The following is a 14,728-nucleotide window of genomic DNA, read 5'->3' as shown; positions in this document are numbered from 1 at the left end:
ATATTAGAGAAACTGAGGGAAATTATCTCCCAGTGGCTTACCCCACTTAGACTCTCATGGGGATTTGTGGAGTCAGACAATGCCAGTAACATTGTGCGGGCATTAAATATGGGCAATTTCCAGCACGTCCCATGTTTTGCCCACACCATTAATTTGGTGGTGCAGCATTACCTCAAGAGTGACAGGGGTGTGCAGGACATGCTTGCGGTGGAGCGCAAAATTGCTGGACACTTTCGGCATTCAGCCAGTGCCTACCGCAGACTAGAGGCACATCAAAAAAGCATGAACCTGCCCTGCCATCACCTCAAACAAGAGGTTGTGACGCGCTGGAACTCCACCTTCTATATGCTGCAGAGGATGGAGGAGCAGCAAAAGGCCATTCAGGCCTACACAGCCACCTATGACATAGGCAAAGGAGTGGGGATGTGCCTGAGTCAAGCGCAGTGGAGACTGATTTCCGTGTTGTGCAAGGTTCTCCAGCCGTTTGAACTTGCCACACGAGAAGTCAGTTCCGACACTGCCAGCTTGAGTCAGGTGATTCCCCTGATCAGGCTGTTGCAGAAGCAGCTGGAGAAAGTGAGGGAGGAGCTGGTAAACCATTGCGATTACACCAAGCATGTATCTCTTGTGGATGTAGCCCTTCGTACGTTTTGCCAGGATCCGAGGGTGGTCACTCTTTTAAAGTCAGAGGAGTACATTCTGGCCACCGTGCTCGATCCTCGGTTTAAAGCGTATGTTGTGTCTCTGTTTCCGGCGGACACAAGTCTACAGCGGTGCAAAGACCTGCTGGTCAGGAGATTGTCCTCTGAAGAGGACCGTGACATGCCAACAGCTCCACCCTCATTTTCTTCCACATCTATGGCTGCGAGGAAAAAGCTCAGTTTTCCTAAAAGAGCCGCTGGCGGGGATGCTGATAACATCTGGTCCGGACTGAAGGACCTGGCAACCATTGCAGACATGTCTACTGTCGCTGCATTGGATGCTGTCACAATTGAAAAAATGGTGCAGGATTATTTTGCTGACACCATCCAAATAGACATGTCAGACAGTCCATATTGTTACTGGCAGGAAAAAAAGGCAGTTTGGAAGCCCCTGTACAAACTGGCTCTATTTTACCTTAGTTGTCCCCCCTCCAGTGTGTACTCGGAAAGAGTTTTTAGTGCAGCGGGGAACCTGGTCAGTGAGCGGCGAAGGAGGTTGCTTCCTCACAACGTTGAAAAAATGATGTTTATAAAAATGAATAATCAAATCCTCAATGAGGTACAGCACTGCCCTCCAGATAGTACAGAGGGACCTGTGGTTGTGGAGTCCAGCGGGCACGAATTGATAATGTGTGAGGAGGAGGAAGTACACACTGTAGGGGGAGAGTAATCAGAGGTTGAGGATGAGGACGACATCTTTCCTCAGTAGAGCCTGTTTAGTTTGTACAGGGAGAGATGAATTGTTTTTTTGGTGTGGGGGCCCAAACAAACCAATCATTTTAGCCACAGTTGTTTGGTAGGCCCTGTCGCTGAAATGATTGGTTTGTTAAAGTGTGCATGTCCTATTTCAACAACATTAGGTTGGGTGGGAGGGCCCAAGGACAATTCCATCTTGCAACTCTTTTTTTGGCATTATGTGACCATTCAACAGTCGTTTGCCATGTTCAAAAAGTAAAAGAAAATGTCAACAAATTCAAAAAATTAAATCAAAAGTTAAATGCCCTGTCATTATTTAAAACAAGAGGTATTGTCGTGCTAGAATTAGTGTAGTGTTAATATATTATAAACACTACACTTGGAACTTGGAGGAGGTATTGTGGCCCCGGTATCAAATTGGGTACCGAGGCCACCCCACTACGTAGTCCAGATACTTGTTTGGTGGAATTCTGACCAGTTGAGGGTGTATTTATTATATTGTGGCCCCGGTATCAAATTGGGTACCGGGGCCACCCCACTACGCAGTCCAGATACTTGTTTGGTGGAATTCTGACCAGTTGAGGGTGTATTTATTATATTGTGGCCCCGGTATCAAATTAGGTACCGGGGCCACCCCACTACGCAGTCCAGATACTTGTTTGGTGGAATTCTGAGCAGTTGAGGGTGTATTAATTATATTGTGGCCCCGGTATCAAATTGGGTACAGGGGCCACCCCACTACGCAGCCCAGATACTTGTTTGGTGGAATTCTGACCAGTTGAGGGTGTATTAATTATATTGTGGCCCCGGTATCAAATTGGGTACCGGGGCCACCCCACTACGCAGTCCAGATTTTTTTGGGGAATTCAGACCCGTGGAGGGTTTTTAAATTATATTGTGGTGACCACTCCTCTACGCAGTCCAGGTACATTTTTTTGTGCGATTCAGACCAGTTGATGGTTTTCTTTTTATATTGTGGTGACTACTCCTCTACGCAGTCCAGGTACATTATTTGGTGCGATTCATACCAGTTCAGGGTTTTTAAATTATATTGTGGTGACCACTCCTCTACGCAGTCCAGGTACATTTTTTGGTGCGATTAAGACCAGTTGATGGTTTTCTTATTATATTGTGGGGACCACTCCACTACGCAGTCCAGAAAGATACCTCGTTGCATCTTTTTGGACTAATAACAATATTGTGAGGTGTTCAGAATACACTGTAAATTAGTGGAAATGATTGTTATTGAATGTTTTTGAGGTTAATAATTGCGTAGGAGTGAAAATAAGCCCAAAAACTTGATTTTTGAACTTTTTATGCTTTTTTCAAAAAAAATCCGAATCCAAAACCTTAAATCCGAACCAAAACCTTTCGGCAGGTGTTTTGCGAAACAAATCCGAACCCAAAACCTCAAGAAAATCCGAATCCAAAACACAAAACACGAGACACCAAAAGTGGCCGGTGCACATCCCTATACCATTCAGGCTTCCACACCACCTATTCCTGGACACCATCATGACCTCTGCACCGTCTAGGCCCCAGCACTTTCATGTACATTGCTCAAATAGGCCTTTGAACCCACTAAGCTTATTTTTCGAATTTCCTCCTTTTGTGTCTCCTTACCCCCCTCTTTAGAATGTAAGTTCACATGGGCAGGAGCCTCTCCCCTATGTCTCATGTCTGCCTGCTCTCTGTCCCTGGATTGTCTTATGCTGAATTGTTTTTGTATGCCACACAATGCATTTATTATTCTGCTTTAATTATTTAACATTATTCTGAATAATTATTATTCTGTCACAGTTGTGTTTTTCTATATGTACTTATGTAGTTTTGTTGTATGTTTAACCCCCTATGTACAGCGATGTGAAAAATAATAATAAATAATAAAAATTAAACCTAGGAAACTAGATTGTTTTATATTATGCGTTAAATTACTATTGAAGATTGTTATGTTAACAATAATATATATAACTTCTCAAATGAAGATAAATCTTTGTGTAATCTTTCCTAATATAAGTATCGCTGTCCCATATATTGTTATGAGTATTAAAATTTATTTATATAGCCACAGCATATTCTGTAGCATTTTACAATTGTAATCAATACAGGGATAAAACTAGGCTGAACTAGGCTGGGTATTACAGACAGACATAGAGACCAAAGATCCCTGCTTGCGAGCTTACAATAATGTGTTGAGTGTATGTATTTAAGCATATATGATTATCTATTCAAAAGGAATAGCATGAGTTTTAAGGGCATATTTGAAGCAATGCAGGCTAGTAACTAATCTAATAGGGTGTTGGTGTGCATTCCACAGGACAGCAGCCGTACAGGCAAAATACTGGAGGCGGGAGTGCGAAGAGGAAATCAGTGAGGTAATGTGGCAACAGTGTGTATGTAGAAATAAGGTTGGAGATGTAGGGGGAGAGGAGATGCTGAGGGCTTTGTAGGTGAGGAGTTTCAACTTGAACTTGATTATCAGTAGGCCCCATCCAGAAGCTTGGATTTTGCCATGACATAGTTATTGATGGCTTTTTGCTACTTATGACGCCCCAAAATCTGATTGGGGCCTCCTTTTTCAAATTGTGCAATGCCTTTTTCTCTGTAACATGAAATATAACCCTCTTGGTTATGTAGGATTTATTAGGGGTCTATTTATCAAGCATTTTCCCTGTGTTAAACCTCCGAAAACAACAGTTTTCGGGGGTTTAATGTGAAATTACTATGTATTATTGAAGCATCGCAGCAGATATCTCAGATATCTGCTGCTTTGCATTTCCTATAGTTTTTCTGAGCACTCCGCATAACAGTGTATGGGAAGTGCTCAGAACCGCTATGTATTAAAGTCTAGCTAGAGAAAATTTTCTCTTTTTTTACATTTTACATCTGAAGCTGGCGTACATTAACATTTCTGAAAACTTTCGAGAGCAGAGCTGGACAGCACATGTGTGGAGGGATCATGTGATCCCTCCCTGTCACTCATCCTACAGTTTAACGTCTAGGATGCTAGTGCGCATGCACCAACTTTTGGCACTGCTGTCCCTGAGAAGTTTTTTAATACATTGCCGTAACTTTTCAATCCTTATCAAGGAGATAAGGATTGAAAACTATCAATTGAAAAAAACGAAGGGTAATAAATAGACCCCTTAGTGAGAACAAATTTTGCATGCCAGCGAAGAAAAGTATGTTGACCTGGTGTAAGAACTGTGACACAGTCTTGGGCATAACAATTGGGGAGAAAATCGCAAACTAAGTGACCCATTAGAACTTTCACTTTCATCATCTGTCTTTTGACTGTTACCTAAATGCAATGGAAATCTATCTGCCACTATGGCGCTGATTCCCTCATCATATGACTATCAGAATCAAAAATTTATATAATCTCTTCAGATTGGGGCAATTGTACACATTCAGCTGCCAATGCTTTAACTTCTTTTAATCATTGAAATGTCTGGTTTGTCTGCACTAGTAAGTAAATGTCTTGCATTTTTATCAAATGTTGCTGTTGTTGGTGTATCTGAGTTTGTGTCCACATCAACAGAGACACTGCTTTTGATGGTGCAGCTCCTGCTAAGGAAAAGGGGTGCTCTTAAACCTTCTATCCATGACCATTGCATGAATCAACACTGCCAGGGGGCCTGTGCTGGAGCTGCCTACCCAAGTTTGTTTACCTTAATGTCACCTTTTTATTTCAAGTCATTGTCGATGCCTCTAGTCCGGATACCACTGCTGTGTCTGTTGTGTGCAGACTGCACAGTGTATTAACAGTTCCATGATGAAACTGCAGAGCTATCTTTACTGCACACTCCTTGTAACAAGCGTTGATACATTCTGGCTGCACTGCAGACACAGAGACACATCTCAATGGATGATCATTCATGTCATATCCCACATCCCAGCAATTTTAGAAGTAAACAATTCAAAAGATATAACTCAAACAAAGGTAAATATAAAAGGCAAAACAAAATTCTGTCCTTATAGTCATTTAAGTGAATAGTATGTATTGATTCTTGTTGCAATAGGCAATAGTTTTAAACAAGCCTTAATATATATTTCCATGCAGACCTAAATGACAAAAAAGATAGAATTACATTTTTCCATTTAAATTTAGCTTTATTTGAATTATTTCTTTTGAATGGTTTACTTCTAAAATTCTGGAATGTCCCAATTGTATGTAGATATGTTTATGGTGGATATTGAGTCAAATATTGTTATGTATTACCTTCTTGCCTAGGAGCTATCTGTTCATATATATGCACACATAAACTCTTCAGAAAGAGTGCTAGGGAATTATCTATTATCTATATTTCTACTCTATGATTTAAAGTGAGGTAAGGGATCACCTGTTAATTGACTTAGAAACTAAGATTTTCCAAGCAGACATCAACATAACAGAGTCAAGACAAAAAAACAGTAGTAGGTTGTGAAAGTTGCAATAACAGGTAGAAGAGAGCAACACAATTTTATTATAATATGTCATGTCCAAAGAGGCACAGCCATTCTCTAACACGGTGTGAGCACCCCCCTCTGGTGGCAAACAATCTCTGTTCTAATCATGTATCGAGGTGGTCTCAAAAAAATTCTGCATCTGGTATCCAAATTCCTCAAATGTGACATTTGTTAATGCTTGCTGACTGCCTTCTTTACCTTTCATGCACTGTGAAGAGCCTAACTCTCCAGTGACTGTTATGTATTTTAGAAATAATTCCCAAATTTAATTGCAAAAAGGCAAATCTCTGAAATAAGGAAGAATTTCAGAATTATCTGAATGGGTTCTCCAGTCTCCAGAAGTGTAACCCTTTATTGGGGAATTCAGAATGATCCTGAAACTGGAACCTCACACATTACTTACCATACATCTTTAGTCATTTATTTCAAAGTGTTCATTAATAAATGAGTAATACATCCATTTTAATTGTTATATTTTTTATTAGAATTAAGGAATTGTTGCAGGCTTATTATCTTTCAAAAAATGCAAAGGGACTACAGAGGAATTCATTAAATTTGTATAATGTTGAAAGCAAAACTGACGGAGAAGGTATTTGTCATTCAATTCATAACAGATCATTATGGAGCTGGCAATCATTAATTGTCTGATTGTGGTTATGCCTTTATTAACCAAAACATTAAAATTAAACACAATATTGTAATTATATTATTTTTTAGTAAGTATAGTTGTCTATAATTGGAATAAAACATGATTATAAAGCAAAAGTAAATTCATATGTCACTCTCGCCCAAATCTTTAAAGTTTCACATCCGAGATCCAAATTTATTCCCCATGTGTTTTTTGCCTCAACTATTGAGGGACTGCTGCCAACTATTGTGAAACTTCAGGTCCCAGCATGCACTGGCAGTCATTGACTAGAAGAGCATGCCTGTGCGTATTGAACCACAAGTACAGCATGCCCAGTCTATAGCTAACACTGCATGCTGGGACATGCAGTTGCACAAAAGCAAAAAAAGCGAAACATTTAATTGAATAAAACACTCCTCAAGCCCTAATTTACCACTTTATTATAAAACAAAATATTGTTGGTTATTCAGATTGCTGCCCATACAAACAGCTAATTTAATAACTACCAACTGCCTGGAGCCAGAAAGTAATCACAATGCCTGTAACTAGCAACTGCCCAGAGCCAGTTCCTCTGCCTGTGGTTATTACCTGTCCGGAGCCAGGAATTAGCACAGTACCTGTATTCATCAACCGCCTGGAGTCAAGAATTAGCACAGTGGCTTTATCCAAGAACATGTATCTACACCAGGGGCTACAATTGTTTTTTTGCTTCCGTACATATTTATTGTTTCTGTGTGTGTGTTAGGGAATTTAGACTGTAAGCCCCAATGGGGCAGGGACTGATGTGAATGAGTTCTCCCACCTCTAAGATTGTTTGGGAAAGGCCATCTTTACCTTCTGTCATTGTATGTTATTTGTTTGTATCATGGTCCACTCAATGTACAGGGCTGAGTACTAAGATGGCGCTTTCTAAATTAAAGATGATAATTATCATCACTCTAGTACAATGGGAACATTTGTCTTTGTAATCCTATGTGAAAAAAGCCTCTCATAAAAGCCAATGCAACAGCTCGCTATCAGCTCCCGCTAACAGAGCTTCTCTTATTTATTTCAATATCCTATTCATTACAAGACCACATTTTTGCTGGAACCCTCATTAAAATAAATGAAGTTTTGAAATGATTCAGAAAAGCTCTGTGCCACTTGCATCTGGATGTATATGCAAACACATCCAGCAAATGTATACACAGCATTTGAGCTGCATATCAAATGCATAGGCTGTGTTTACATTGCATGTCTTTAAAAAAAAAAATAATTTTTTTAAAGACATGCAATGCTAGTGTGTTATTGGACTGTACTGAAAACAAATTTTTATTTTTTTTCTCAGTTGGTCTCTTATAATGTCATCATGAAGTGGCCTTAACAGAACAGGTTTAAGGCGTGATACTTAACCACAATGGCAATAATGTTGTCACGAACTCGTAACTAGCAATTTTGGCTTTTAAGGGTTTGTTTTAATATCTAAAAGTGTTTTTATATTTTATTCAGAATAAAATATACATGTGTGCTCGAATTCCACTGTCCGCACTGCCCCTGAGTCTTTTTGCCACCAAAAGTGTGGCGAGTAGATAGGCCATAATAATTTCACACAATAAAAATTAGTAATTGAAAAGAACTGATTTGGATATTCTATTGGGAAATAACAAAATTGCAAAAAGGCGTTTTTTGGTCGCGATAGCGTGAAAAGATGAAGAAGAGAATGATATGAAGCTAGAAATATATTGCTTTATCACACTCAAAAATGGGGAATTCAATTGGGTGCATAGAATGATCAATAGAACACTGAATGGGTCTGTTTACAATAATTGTGAAATTCTAGATGCAAAATATCAATTCATATAATATTCCAATTGAGAAAGTTAAATATCACCACACGTCCACATCACCAAAGCTCATAGTCATAAAGAGGTGTTTGATTTTTAGTTTTTACCACCCCACACAAAAGAAGTGCAGTCTGGATATGTTTTATTGTCGCAACTCGGACAGCTCCTTTTAAATTTTTCCAATATTACCCCATCGTTTTAATATATCGAACAAAACTTTGGCATCCTATTACTGAAACTATTAAACTACAGATTACAGGCACTAGACCAATGGCTTGGACCTGTGAGAATTGTTATTTACTGATTCTAAGACCATTTGTTTAGATTGCTGTCTTTTATATGTTAATTTTACTTAACTACCATAACAGTTAAAAATGGTAGTTGGTAAATTTTCTTAAAAGTTTAAGAAAAAGTTTTTCATTTTAAGTTCTCTTCTGGTTTAACACACATTTTTTTCATATTCTGTTTCCTTTACAGATTTTGCTACATTTACAAAAGCATTGTGTTTACAAGGAAATGCATACAAGTATCGTTTACAATATGGTTATATAATTGCATGCGCACATTTTGTCAGATATAATGTTGTTTAAGTATTATCTAGTGTGAAATCTTAAAGCATGTACTGTAGAAAGAAAATAAATAATTTTTTTTGAAGGTTTGTGGACAAGAGGTTAGACTTAGGTAACATGGCTTTTTTCAGTGTCCAACACAGTGTGCCATTATGAATGTTTTATTGATTCTCTCTATTATGGCAGTCCATCACAAATCTGGTGCTACCAATTTGCTGCACTATGTACACATTTAGCAAAACATGATTGTTGCTGAGTGGCATTGTATCTCTGATTAGTGTAATACCTCATGCCCACTACCCTGACTTAAATGTGTTTTACTAGCATTATTAACTCTTGAATCACTAAATGGATCTAACAAAACCTCATTGTTATTAATGACTCCTTAAGCACTAGGATTTGTGTACATTGTGTTTACATTGCATCATTTTGAATGCATTCACATGCCTTTATCACAAATAAACATATTTGGGAAGCCTACAGGGACCTCAATTGAAGTTTTTATTTGCATTTTTTAATCTAAAAAAATATCTCCAGTGGTATCAAGCTTAAAGGAATGTTTATCTTCCAGAACCATTGTCCATGATACTCGATCAATGGGACAATCAAAACACATTTGTCCATAATATATGTACCTTGATGCAATCACTCATACACAGGTCTTTAACACAGACTGAATCATATGCATTCTATTTGTCTCTAAAACTGTAATACTGTAATACTTTCTGTCCTTTGTTTATGTCAAATGGCCAAAGAGAGAGGTGCATAAGATTTCTGCAAGCATATATACTTCTGTATGCATGTCACCTAAGCACATATATCCACACATATAGGTATAATGAAGTGGACAATATCCTTCCCTGTCCAAAAATAAGTGACAGTCAAGAGATAGCCGAGATTTCCTCCCACCTCATATAATCAAATATTATCCACTTTTTACCTATAAGTGTAGACATATCCAATAGTTGACATAGATATATAAAGCTCTTTTTCTTGCACAATACGTTTGGTCACTCCTTATTGTCCGATCATTATGGCGATAATAACTTGATGTTGATTACGTTATACTGAACATTTGTGTTCAAGTGAAAAATAACCACAGTAAAATATGAGCAATATATATTTATTAATGGTACCTTATTAAAGATACATAACCTAAACATTTGACAGTATGTACACATATTTTGCCTATATGTATTCCTACTTGACTACAGAGATGTAAGAAACATTTGTGTCATATAAATATATTGTTACTTCATGTACAAAACCAGCTACTATTTTGAATACTGAAAGTTTGTATACATGGGAATAAAAAACACAATTTTGTATCACATTTTATATCAACATATGTGATTGCATTATCCAATAGTCATTGGACTGCAGGTAACAATAATAGTAATGTTGTCAAATAAGCCTTCAATTAAATTTAGAATTGGATTTATCAACCCTAAAGTATTCCCAAAGTCTCAGGATCACCATCTGTTGGACTAGGTGCAATAACTACAGAAGCAGTACACTATAAGGAAATCCTCACATGACTATTACATCTTGGGACTACTTGAGGATCACAATTCAGAAATCCTGACTTGGGGTACCCATGTAGCATATGAATGGTCTTCTCATTATTTTATAGGATATACCTGCACCTATTTGAAGATATAACTATGTAAAACTGTTTAGTTTTAGATTTAGTCATCAACACACAACATGATCTAATATGCAGGGTAGACCTTGTAGAAATAAGAAAAAAAAGACAGAGTAATTCATAATTTTTGGGAACCAAAGCTAAGGGCAAAGTTGTCAGTTATACTTGGGTAAATATGTAGGTTACTCTATGTCAAGTAATAATTTGTGAAGTTATAATGACCACCCACCTCTGCATATATGGCAGTTAGGTCTAAGCAATCTGCCCATCCTACAGCTAATTATAGATGCTATGCATTACTGTACCTGACCCCATACATTTTATCAGGATACCAGTGACAGTCTAGATTTTTAATAATATGGTCAAGAACCATATTTTTTACATTTTACAGCTCTTGTTAGAACAAACATCAGATTAGTTGTGTAATTAAACTAATTGCAGCCTCTTCAAATTTATTGTGATTTGTTAGAAAATACACTAATAGAAAGCAAATGGAAAATAAGGAGAAGACAAGGAAAGAAAATGGTGAAAACATACACATACTTCTAACATCTATAACTTTCTGGATATCTATCTATCTGTCTATCTATCCATCTATCTATATATCTATCTATTTATCTATCTATCTAGCTATCTATTACAACAATGTCAACATAGTGCTTAAAATAACCATAGGTCTTGTAGCTTGTTTGATAATATAGCCAATATTTACTTTGATTTTAAACATTGCTGCTGTTATATCATAATGTGCCTGCTACATTATAAAGTAATTTTCTCAAAAATTTTATACATGCACACACTTCAACCTTTTATCTCACAGCGAATGTATTGTCAGTATTATGTATATGTCATCAGTTGGCACATACCTTTCAATGTTGCAGAGTTTTCTTAAGGCTTTAAACAATAACAGATTGCATGTAATGCTATCATCATGCTATCCGTGATGCAGAGCTTTGAAAGTCTATTCAGGAATTTGAAATGCAATGTAGTTTAATCCACATTCTAGCATCTCTTGCCTTCATGCCCAAGAACGACTTCTTTCAAAACCCTTAGTAAATCCCAAAAGAAACAAAGAAACATTGTACTTGCCATAGCTGCTTAAGTGCCGCAAACAGTCCTTTTCGGTAACAGAGGGAGTTTCCTTAGTCTAAAGTCTTGACTGTTAGAAATAACAGCTGGCAGGGTGCTGTATGTGTGCTCGTGCTTGTTGTGTCTGTGTGTGTGTGCCAGTGTTTGAGCTCACAAAGGAAAGAGTGTAGAGTTTGTTTTTTCCCCTTTTTAGTTCTCTGGTATGAGACAGCAAAACATATTGCAAAACAGCCTTATGAAACCTACCAATTACATCTAATGCATCCCAGAGGAGAGCTTGACTTAAGCAGACAAGGTGGGCAAATCAATACACTTTGGAGGATAATGCAACAGTGTTAGGGCAAAACAAATAGTTTCTGCTTTCAGGCATTCAGTTGAAAGTGTACATCTGACAGTGCAAAGCCTGAATATCATTGGCTTTAATTCCTTTAACCTATAAACACTAACGTAGATTGAATTGTGGAAAGGCTAACATGCCAGAACAGACTCAGTTTATGCTCTGAAATTGTTTTATTAGTTTCTCAAAATTAAGACTCTTGATGCACTGGATTGAAATAATTAGCAGGCATATGTGTGCCTGTACTTATTGATAAATTGTTTATTGTGTTAAATCTACATTTAGCACTTGAAGGGAAGGTTGATATCAGACTAGAAAATTTCATGACATGTATATATTCTGGTTTTCTGTTTAAAGGGCACTTTTCATGGGCACACAGTAGAGGCAGACATTTATGAGCATATTTATTATTGTCAGAAACTCCTGGAATCCATTTCTCCTCACACAGACTCCTGGGGGTAAATGTATTAATGTCCGGATTCTTCAACTCCGGCGAGTTCGGCGTCTTCAGCGCTTAAATTTAAAGCGGCGCTGCATTGTAAAGGGAAGAAGACGCCGAACTCGCCGGAGTTGAAGAATCCGGACATTAATACATTTACCCCCTGGTATGCTCAGCAATACTTAAATGCCACAAGGTACTATGCACAAAACTTCAATACTCTGCTGTAGGACCATAGAGCTAAATTTAGAAAAACAAGGGATAAAGGTAGAAGTCCAAATAACAATCCAAATTCAACTCAAAAGAAGCTAATGTTAGGACCCAAACCTGACAATGGTGTACAAATCATGAGACGAAAAGCAAATTTAGAGTCACGAGCATTGGTCAGGGGAAATAAAACTACAAAATTGTACCCAGACACCAGTAAGTTTAAACTTACCTCAGAATGCGGTTGTATGATAGAAGAGATCAGTCAGGGAGAAATATTTTTTACTGAGATATGATTGGAATGAGAAAATACGCTGTTTAATACATTAATTAATTATTAAATAAAGCTAATTAACTACAGTATTGCACGGTCCATATTCAGTATAGGAAATCTATGGTAACACTCACAGTATGTTGTATATTAATCTGTTAGTCTAAACATTAGGCAAGTGTAATTTATTTAATATGACAAATATTAATAACACAATCAGCACCAGAATGCATGGGGATTAGTTCCCAGTAAAGTAATCCAGGGGGAGAGTTCCAAAATCAAGACTCAGTATGAAAAAATAAATAGAGTGAGATGAGTGCTGCCGGAATGCAGTATTGTGTGTAATGAAACTAGAGCCGCCAAGAGGAATTTGAGTCCCTGGTACACCAAATTCCCCCACCCACTCCACACATAGTAGGAGAAGGCATGTGCACCACCGGCACACAGCATTGCCGTCTAAGGGGGTGTGGCCACATAATGATGAAGGCATGATCAGCATAAGCTGTGGCTGAGCCTCTTTAGACATGACTTATTATGTATTAAACAGTGTAGCTCTCACCTACCTGTTATTGCAGCTTTTACAACCTGGTACTTGTTTCTTGTATGGATCCTGGAATGTTGGGACCTGTTTGGAAAATGTATAGTTAGGTGAAATATGGAAAATAATAAGTGAACACACTACAGTCATGGCCAAAACTTTTGAGATTTACACAAATATTATTTTTCACAAAGTCTGTTGCCTCAGTTTTTATGATGGCAGTTTGCATAAACTCAAGAATGTCATGAAGAGTGATCAGATGATTTGCAATTAATGTCAAAGTCCCTCTTTGTCATGACAATGAACTTTATCCCAAAAACAACATTTCCACTGCATTTCAGCCCTGCCACAAAATGACCAGCTGACATAAGGTCAGTGATTCTCTTGCTAACACAGGTGAGAGTGTTGACAAGGACAAGGCTGGAGATCACTCTGTCATGCTGATTGAGTTAAAATAACTGACTGGAAGCTTTAAAAGGATGTGCTTGAAAATATAGTTCTTCCTCTGTTAACCATGGTTACCTGCAAAGAAACACGTCCAGTCATCATTGCTTTGCACAAAAAGGACTTCACAGGCAAGGATACTGCTGCTAGTAAGCTTGCCCCTAAATCAACCATTTATCAGATCATCAAGAACTTCAAGGAGAGAGGTTCAATAGTTGTGAAAAAGGCTTCAGGGTGCCCAAGAATACCCAGCAAGCGCCAGGAGCATTTCCTAAAGTTGATTCAGCCACAGGAGCAGGGCACCACCAGTGCAGAGCTTGCTCAGGAATGGCAGTAGGCAGGTGTGAGTACATCTGCACATGCAGTGAGGTGAAGACTTTTGGAGGATGGCCTGATGTCAAGAAGGCCAGCAAAGAAGCCAATTCTCTCCAGGAAAAACATCAGGGACAGACTTATATTCTGCAAAAAGTACAGGGATTGGACTGCTGAGTACTGGGGTATAGTCATTTTCTCTGATGAATCCCCTTCCAAATTATTTGGGGCATCTGGAAAACGCTTGTCCGGAGAAGGAAAGGTGAGCGCTACCATCAGTCCTGTGTCATGCCAACAGTAAAGCATTTTGAGACCATTCATGTGTGGGGTTGCGTCTCAGCCAAGGGAGTGGGCTCACTCACAATTTTGCCATGAATAAAGAATGGTACCAAAACATCCTCCAAGAGCAACTACTCCCAACCATCCAAGAACAGTTTGGTGATGAACAATGTCTTTTCCAGCATGATGGAGCACCTTTCCATAAGGCAAAAGTGATAACTAAGTGGCTCTAGAATCAAAACATTTTTGGGTCAATGGCCAGGAAACTCCCCAGACCATAATCCCATTGAAAACTTGTGGT

At 38.2% G+C, this 14,728-nt stretch overlaps 1 protein-coding gene across 2 annotated transcripts in view; it reads right to left on the bottom strand.

Moving 5' to 3' along the window:
• The window catches only part of TBXA2R (thromboxane A2 receptor), a 110,141-nt gene extending 98,378 nt beyond the window's left edge, over positions 1-11,763 (bottom strand). The window contains exon 1 of one of the 2 annotated variants that reach the window (XM_075204889.1): positions 11,601-11,763. The gene's annotated coding sequence lies outside the window, so the exon portion shown is untranslated. Of the gene's footprint in view, positions 1-11,377; positions 11,570-11,600 lie in introns of those variants that run through there. The other variant, XM_075204894.1, reaches the window with a different exon arrangement.
• Positions 11,764-14,728: the final 2,965 nt, after the last annotated feature.

This window comes from Mixophyes fleayi, chromosome 1 (genome assembly GCF_038048845.1).
Source record: "Mixophyes fleayi isolate aMixFle1 chromosome 1, aMixFle1.hap1, whole genome shotgun sequence".
NCBI lineage: Eukaryota > Metazoa > Chordata > Amphibia > Anura > Limnodynastidae > Mixophyes > Mixophyes fleayi.
Note: the sequence above shows the minus strand (reverse complement) of the source record. Positions and strands in the feature narration are given on the sequence as shown.